Below are 7,500 nucleotides of genomic sequence, written 5' to 3'. Positions count from 1 at the left end.
TAAGCTTCATCGTATAAGAATATCTATACATCTATTTATCTATCTATCTATCTATATATCTTTCTTTTAAATATGTTTTTTTATGCTTCTATAAGATTAAAATGATTTTTATATTAGGTTGGAAACCATGAAACGGGCATTGAAGGAGAATAAAAAACTAAACAAAAACACCCGTTTCATAGTTTCCAACATAATATAATACAGAAGAACACGCATACACATGTATATATATATATATATATATATATATATATATATATATATATATAATATATACGTATTTGTTCTCGTCTTCTTACGAACAAAACTTAAAGGTTGGCGAGTGTACAAGATGTATCCTCATTTCCCTTTAGCCGCAATTTATATATACATATGTAGATATCTATACTGACCCACTAGTACCTCTACCTACCTATCTACCTACCTACCTACCTACCTACTTACCTACCTATCTACCTACCTATCCACCTGCATATAACATATATTTACACTTAAATACGTACATATATACGTAAGTATATATATATATATATATATATATATATATATATATATAAGTACATATTGACGTAATACAGTTAAGAGGATTTACTGGTAGTTGTGATCAGACTTTAGTTTTGTGCATAGTAAAACATTCAACATTTATCTTTGCAGTCCGTAAAAATTCGTCACTGACGACGCCATTGCCATGGTAAAATCAGATGATTGGACGATATTAAATTTCCCCTTCCTCCCTACTCGTTATTTCTTTTTCTCTCTTACCTACTCATCTTACTTCTATATCCACCACCAACACCACTACTATCATTTCCGACCCCTCATCATTCCTCCTCACCGTTCATTCGTCTCAGGTACCCTTTTAACCGAGATGGAATTAAAATATAAATTCGTAATATCTCTCTCAAAGAAGATGCATTCTTTCTATCTCTCCGTTTTCATCGTTTTTTTTTTTTTTTTTTTGGCTTTATTTTCTTCTTTTTTATTTTATGTTTCTTTGCATTCTTCGTTCTTTCACGTTTTTTTTTCTTTCTTTTTTGTTTGTTTCTCTCTGTTTTTCTTTTTTTTTTTTTTTTTTTTTTTTTAGACGTTAGGTAATCAAAAATTTTATAATATGAGGATGTAGTATGTAAAAAAGAAAAATTATGTTATGTTTTTAATTTTTTTTAAATATATACTTACAATCGTAACAGAGATAAATTTGTCTAGGAAAAAAATTGTTCACTTGTTTTTTACGACGAGTTTGATTTTTTTATATATCAATTTACGAAGATTCAAATGTGTCATTGTCCCTAATAAAATAATTTGCGATACATTAATAAAGTCGAACAATATTGTTATTAATTTGTGTAATCTTGTAATATCAAAATTCTTACGAATAAAATCGAACACTCGACGCGTAACAAAAATAATAACATTCATTGTGACACCTTATTAGATCTTATACGTTAAATTATCGATAATCAACAAAAAAAAAAAAAAAAGAAAAAAAAAGAAAAAGAAACCACGACTAGTGTTAAATACTTTAAATTAGATTTTATTGCGAAGGAGCCGAAAGTGATTCGCAAAAAAAAAAAAAAAAAAAAAGGAAAGGAAAAACAGAGAAAAAATATTGAATCAGGAGTGTAAAACCTTTTGATTATTATTTAATTTCGAAATGTAATATTGTTTTTTTTTTTTTTTTAAATTCGTAATACTTTTTTTCTAAAAAATTCATTATATATAAACGTGCAATTCGTTTGGCTCGTCCATTCAAATCACTCTTTTCAAGTTTCTTTTCGAGTTACTTCATCCTTATCTCCGATACGAGCGGCTTTTCCTGCGATACGAAAAGTGGTTTGGTTCGGGAAAAGAGATAGGGTAAGTGGGGAGAGAGGGAGGAGGGAAAGGTGGATAGTTTGGGGTGTGAGAGAGTGGGAGGTAACTCAGGGAGATAGTACAGAATTTTTCGATCGAAGCACGATTTCAATTTAAGAGACCTTCCTTTTCTACTTCTGAAGGATCTCTTTTTAAGAACAAGAGAAAGAAGCCAGAAGGTTTTAAAAGGATAAGAGGATGATCGTCGTCGTCCATTCGACGAATTTATGAGTTAAACTGTTTCAACTGAAGGACCATTGTTTCTCGTTTACCTTAAATTTGTCCTTTCTAACTATTTGGAAATGGAAAGGGAACGGTAGGAAATAAAAGTTTCTTCGATCGTTCAAAGCGTGTCATTCATTGGACGAATAATAATGACAAAATAAATAAATAAAACTACTATTATTAACTAACTTTTCAAATAATAAACTTTTAACCTTTAAACAATAAACATTTTATTCGGGTGATTTGATATTAACTCATTTGCTCCAATTATGGGATATAAAGTGAACGAAGATAAGAGAATCGACGCGAGTATAATGATTTTGTTCGATCGGAAGAGGAATAGAAGAAAGAAAAAAAAAAAGAAAAGAAAAGAGAAAGAACAGGAAACGAGAACAAAAGAAAGAGAAATAAAATAACAAAAAAGGAAAAAAAAAGAAAACGAAGATAAATCACTTTTACGTAAATTTTCTTGAATTGTTTTTACATAATGTACATTTCTCTTTTCCCTTCTTTTTCTTTTCTTGTTTTTCCCTTTTTTTCTTTTACGCTCTCTTAATAATTATCAATAAAGATTAATAGTTGTAACAAAACACTTAAGAAAAAGATTCAAACAGAATTGAATGATATAATAACAAATTTAATAATAAAGATTTAATGATTTAATTAAAAAAAAAAAAAAAAAAAAAAAAAAAAAAAAAGAAAAAAAATGAATAAATAAATAAAAGATAAAAATAAAACTTAAAAAAAGAAAGGAAACATTGATATCGTAATATTTTACATGGACCATCCTGTATATCTTCGTTTCTCTGGCAACCGAGGGAATAAAAATGAGAGAAAGAAAGAGAAAGAGAGAGAAAGATAAAGATAAAGATAAAGAGAGAGATAAAAAGAAGGTAGAGCTACCACAATCCGAATTCTTTTATCGTTTCTTCTCTTTCCCTCCACTATACCCCTCTCCCTTAGCACTCTCGTTAGATCACGTGTTCCATTTGGACATTTCGTTATATCCTCTCGAGGACACACGTTCGATTTGCTTTGATACGATCGTAACAAGGAGTCAGAGTCGCGTCTTTCTTGTCGCATATTTCTTTTCTTTTCTTTTCTTCTTCTTCTTCGTCCTCTTCTGCCTTTTTTTTTTTTTTTTTTATTTTTTATTATACCGCGTGCGGTAGACATAAAATTCGTTTTGGCTCGTTTATGCGCGAGTTTACTACTAGTTTACGTCGAAGAGGGCTATGTAAAACAAGGCTGCGCGCAAAGTCAAATGTTGGCAGTATGAAATTTACATTTTTAACGACGACAATGGCGACAATGGGGATGGTGAAGGGGAACGGGACATGTATAATTTAAGAATTTTTCCCCCCTTTTCTTTTTATTCTTTCTCTTTCTCTTTCTCTCTCTCTCTCTCTCTTTTTGCTCCCCTTTTTTTTGTTTGTTCTTTTGTTTTTTTTTTTTTTTTATTAAAACGAGAGAACGTTCGAAAGAGAGAAACAGAGAGAGAGAGAGAGAGAGAGAGAGAGAGAGATCGTCGTTGTATTTCGCTTAGAAAGAGCCGTCGTCCAAAAAAAAATCTCACCCCACCATCATCATTCTCCCTCCCCCCTTCCCCCTTCTCCCTATCTCTGACAGTACGAAAGATATTTTTCGAGTGATTTTTAAATAATTTTTCTAAAGATTCCAGTCGAAAACAGGAATGTGGGGGAGGGGGGAGGTTGGAAGATGGGGGTAGATCGGAAGAAATATCATTTTCTTTTTTTCGTTTTATAAATCTCATTCTATTCTTTTTTTCTTTTTATTTTATTTTTGGTTCTTTAACGACAGTTTCTTTTTCTCGAAGTCACCAATGTTTATTTAATACTTTTTTCTTTTTTTTTTTATATTAATCTCAATCTGTTTTTTCTTTAATTCTATTTTTTAAGGTTAGTTTTATTTATTTATTTTTTTTTTCTCAAAGTCAGCAACGTTACTTCTTTTTTTTTTCTTTTTTCATATACACACACACACACACACATATATATATATATATATATATATATATATATATATGCGAAATAAAATAATACTAGTAAAGTTTCGTTCTATTTCGTACTCTTCTTTTCTTTTTGTTTTTCTTTTCCTTCTTTTCTTTTACTTCTTGTTTTCTTTTTCCTATCTTCCCAATTTAGACATGGCATTAAGAGTTCGTCCTTATCAGCCATCTTAATCGAGAACAACAAGCTATATGTCTCGATTTAGGGAGACTACAAAAAGCTCCAAACTTCTACCAATCTCTATTTTTTTCTTTCTCACTTTCTCTATGTCTGTCTGTCTGTCTGTCTGTCTGTCTGTCTCTCTCTCTCTCTCTCTACCCTTGTAGGAGGGTACTTCCTGTGCCTGAATACTCCTTGATGGACATTATCTTAATCGCGATCTCTGGATCTCGAAGGAGATTCGACTAACGTTCTCTCTCTCTCTCTCTCTCTCTCCCCCTCTCTCTCCACCTCTCTCTCTCTCTTATCTATTTTACCAACCACCCTTTACCTTTTACGAACGAACCTTTCAACCTTCTTATCGACGTTTCGCCTTTCGATAACGACACTTGTATCGCAGAAAAATTGACAAGCTACGATAATATTGTTTGAGTTGTTATTGTTGTTTGTTGTTTTTTTTTTTTTTTTTCAATCGTGATAATGAAAAATATTACCGGCAGGTCTTCTTCATTTTTTCTTTTTGTCTTCTCTTCCTTTCTTTTTATTTATTTATTTATTCTATTTTTTTTTCCTTTTCTCTTCTTTTTTTTTTTCTTTCAATCAACATTGTTAAGAAATATTCTTTTTCTTTTTATTTTTTTACTTCGCTTCTTTATAAAACTCACAACGATCCTTCTTCGTTCGATTCTCAATTCTTTTGTACTCACTTCCTTCTACTTTCGTTCTTAATAATCCATCAAAGAAATTGCTAAGATATACGTATAATGTGTGTTGTAACTCGACGGCTTAAATTCTCTCTCTCTCTCTCTCTCTCTCTCTCTCTCTCTCTCTCTCTCTCTCTCAGATTTCTATTATTTCGATCCATTAAATTTCACATTTCTTTTGCGTTACATCACCATCACGTTGCCCCCATTTTTTTTTCTTTTCTTTCTTCTTTTTTTTTTCTTTCCTCTCCCTCTCATGCCTTTCATACACCTACCCTTTTTTCCCTCCTCCTCCTCCTCTCTTCCCTTCATTCTCAAGAGAGTCATAATTGATTCCATAAATTTTTCCCTTTAGCGATTGTACTTATTACTTCGAGAAATTTCCGTTGAGAATGTGGCAAAGAGAGGAACAAATAATGAAAAAAGAAAAAAAAGGGAAAAGAAAGAAAAAGAAAAAAGAAAAGAAAAAAAAATCAAGTGGAAGAAGAAGAAGAAGAAGAAAGAAAAGTGAGACAGATGTAAACGCGTAAACCGATTTTCCGTTGATCTTTTACCCTCTCTCTCCCTTCTTCATTCTCCTCTACCCACCCACTATCACTATCTCTCTCAAAACTTAATTTTTAATATTTACTTTTTTCGACAATTAAGACACGTAAGAGAAACACTTTATTTTCCGTAAGGGAAGAAAAGAAAAAGGATCTTTCAATTGTGAAATTTTTCTGTAAATAACTTTTACGTTTCAATTAAACACCAGGTATGTCGATCCACAAGTGATCTAACATTTTTTTCTTCTTTCTTTTTCTATCTTTTTTCTTTTTTGTATTTTATCAAGAGATTTACCGTCGTTCTACCGTGAAGACGCGACATTGTTGTATTTACTTACTTGCATTCAATGTTTTTGTTTTGTGTCCTCTTAGACACGTAACCAACAGCGTAAAATTGAATCCACCGTACGAAATCCCACCCAGTTTTGTTTTGCAACGATGGACCAGAGAATATGGTATGGAAGGCAGAATATGGTTAGTTGGTTGGTTGGTTGGTTAGTTGGTTGGTTGGTTGGTTCGCTGCTTGGATGGCTGCTTGGATGGCTGTATGGCTAGCTGGTTGATGATGGGGGATGAGGTAAAGGGAAATAGAAGAAGAAGAGAGAATAGAGAGCGAAGGACGTGTTTCGTACGAAAACAATTTCTTCCTCGAAGAAGAACGTATCTAGTTTCTTTGGAAGTGACGAGGGATAATAGGATTTTCGGATTTTCGAAGATGGGACGAAGGGGTAGGAAATTGTATGCAACGTTAATGTCGATATTTTGTTTGTCACGTTTATCCGAATATTTTTTTTGCTTGTTTTCCTTTTTCGTGTAAATTTGTTTGCCGGTCGTTATAAATAAAAAAAAAAAAAACTAAAACTAAAACAAAAACAAAAACAAAAAGAAATCTATCAGGGAATGACGTTGTACGTAGGATTAAAAAATGTATTCAAGTGAAAAAATCAAATGCAAATTTAACGTGGAATGAAATAATAATATAATAGTATAAAAAATGTGACATGTACGATAGTATTTTTAAAACACGAGAGAGAGAGAGAGAGAGAGAGAGAGAGAGAGAGAGAGAGAGAGAAAATGTAAACGAAACATCAAACTGTGTTGGAATCAATACATAGTGCTCAAGCGTAAACAATCACGTGGAGAACCATTCGACGTGCTCGTATGCGCGCGCACGTGCATGTGCATCTGTGGTAGAAACATGTGATGTATGTATGTATGTATGTATGTATTAGAAAGTCAGTCACGTTCACGTCCTTCTCAAAGAACGATATCAATTGTGTAAGAACTTCGAGTATGTTCTTCAAGCACCAAGATCATTCGCCTGTATTTGTTCCTGATTAGATGAGGAAAGCAGAACGTGAGAAAAGAGAGAGAGAGAGAGAGAGAGAGAGAGAGAGAGAGAGAGAGTAAGAGAGAGAAAGAGAGATAAGGAAATTTTTGTACGGAATAATTTTTTCTTTTTTTTTTTTTTCTTATTTCATTTAACAACGTCAATATGCTCAATGTTATCACGTTTATTGTTCAGGATTTAATTTATATCTTTAGACCTTTTTTATTTTATTTCTCTTTTATTCTCCACTTCGATCGGCACAATCGAACGAATTACTTTTAATTTGCCCGAGTGAAGATCTGTTTTCTTTCTTTTTTTTTTTTCTCAACGTTGCACTTTTCATTTTTATTTTCTTTTTCAGTCCTTTTTTATCTTCCTTTTTCCTTCATATCCACCGCTCTTATAACGAGGATTCTTTTAATTTCTATTCGTTCTAATCGACATTAATGTTATGCCGAATGATCATCATATACGTCGGAAACGTATTGAACGTTTTAATGGGTCATTCGATTTATTTTATTTCAATTATTTAATGGACAAGGCGGAAAGAAAAGGAGAAGAAGATAGAAAAACATTGGAGAATCCGATATAACTTTTTTCTTTTTTTTTCCTTTTTCAACTGGATTAAAATGTCAATTTTTTCACTCCCCCCT

At 32.0% G+C, this 7,500-nt stretch overlaps 1 protein-coding gene across 8 annotated transcripts in view; it reads left to right on the top strand.

Annotated features, from left to right (window-relative positions):
- The window catches only part of LOC124949367 (gamma-aminobutyric acid type B receptor subunit 2), a 264,828-nt gene that overhangs the window by 39,969 nt on the left and 217,359 nt on the right, over window positions 1–7,500 (top strand). The window contains exon 1 of one of the 8 annotated variants that reach the window (XM_047494338.1): window positions 5,949–5,972. The exons of the other annotated variants lie outside the window; for them this stretch is intronic. The gene's annotated coding sequence lies outside the window, so the exon portion shown is untranslated. Of the gene's footprint in view, window positions 1–5,948; window positions 5,973–7,500 lie in introns of those variants that run through there. 8 annotated transcript variants of the gene reach the window in all.

The sequence above is a fragment of the Vespa velutina genome, chromosome 5, assembly GCF_912470025.1.
Source record: "Vespa velutina chromosome 5, iVesVel2.1, whole genome shotgun sequence".
NCBI lineage: Eukaryota > Metazoa > Arthropoda > Insecta > Hymenoptera > Vespidae > Vespa > Vespa velutina.
Note: the sequence above shows the minus strand (reverse complement) of the source record. Positions and strands in the feature narration are given on the sequence as shown.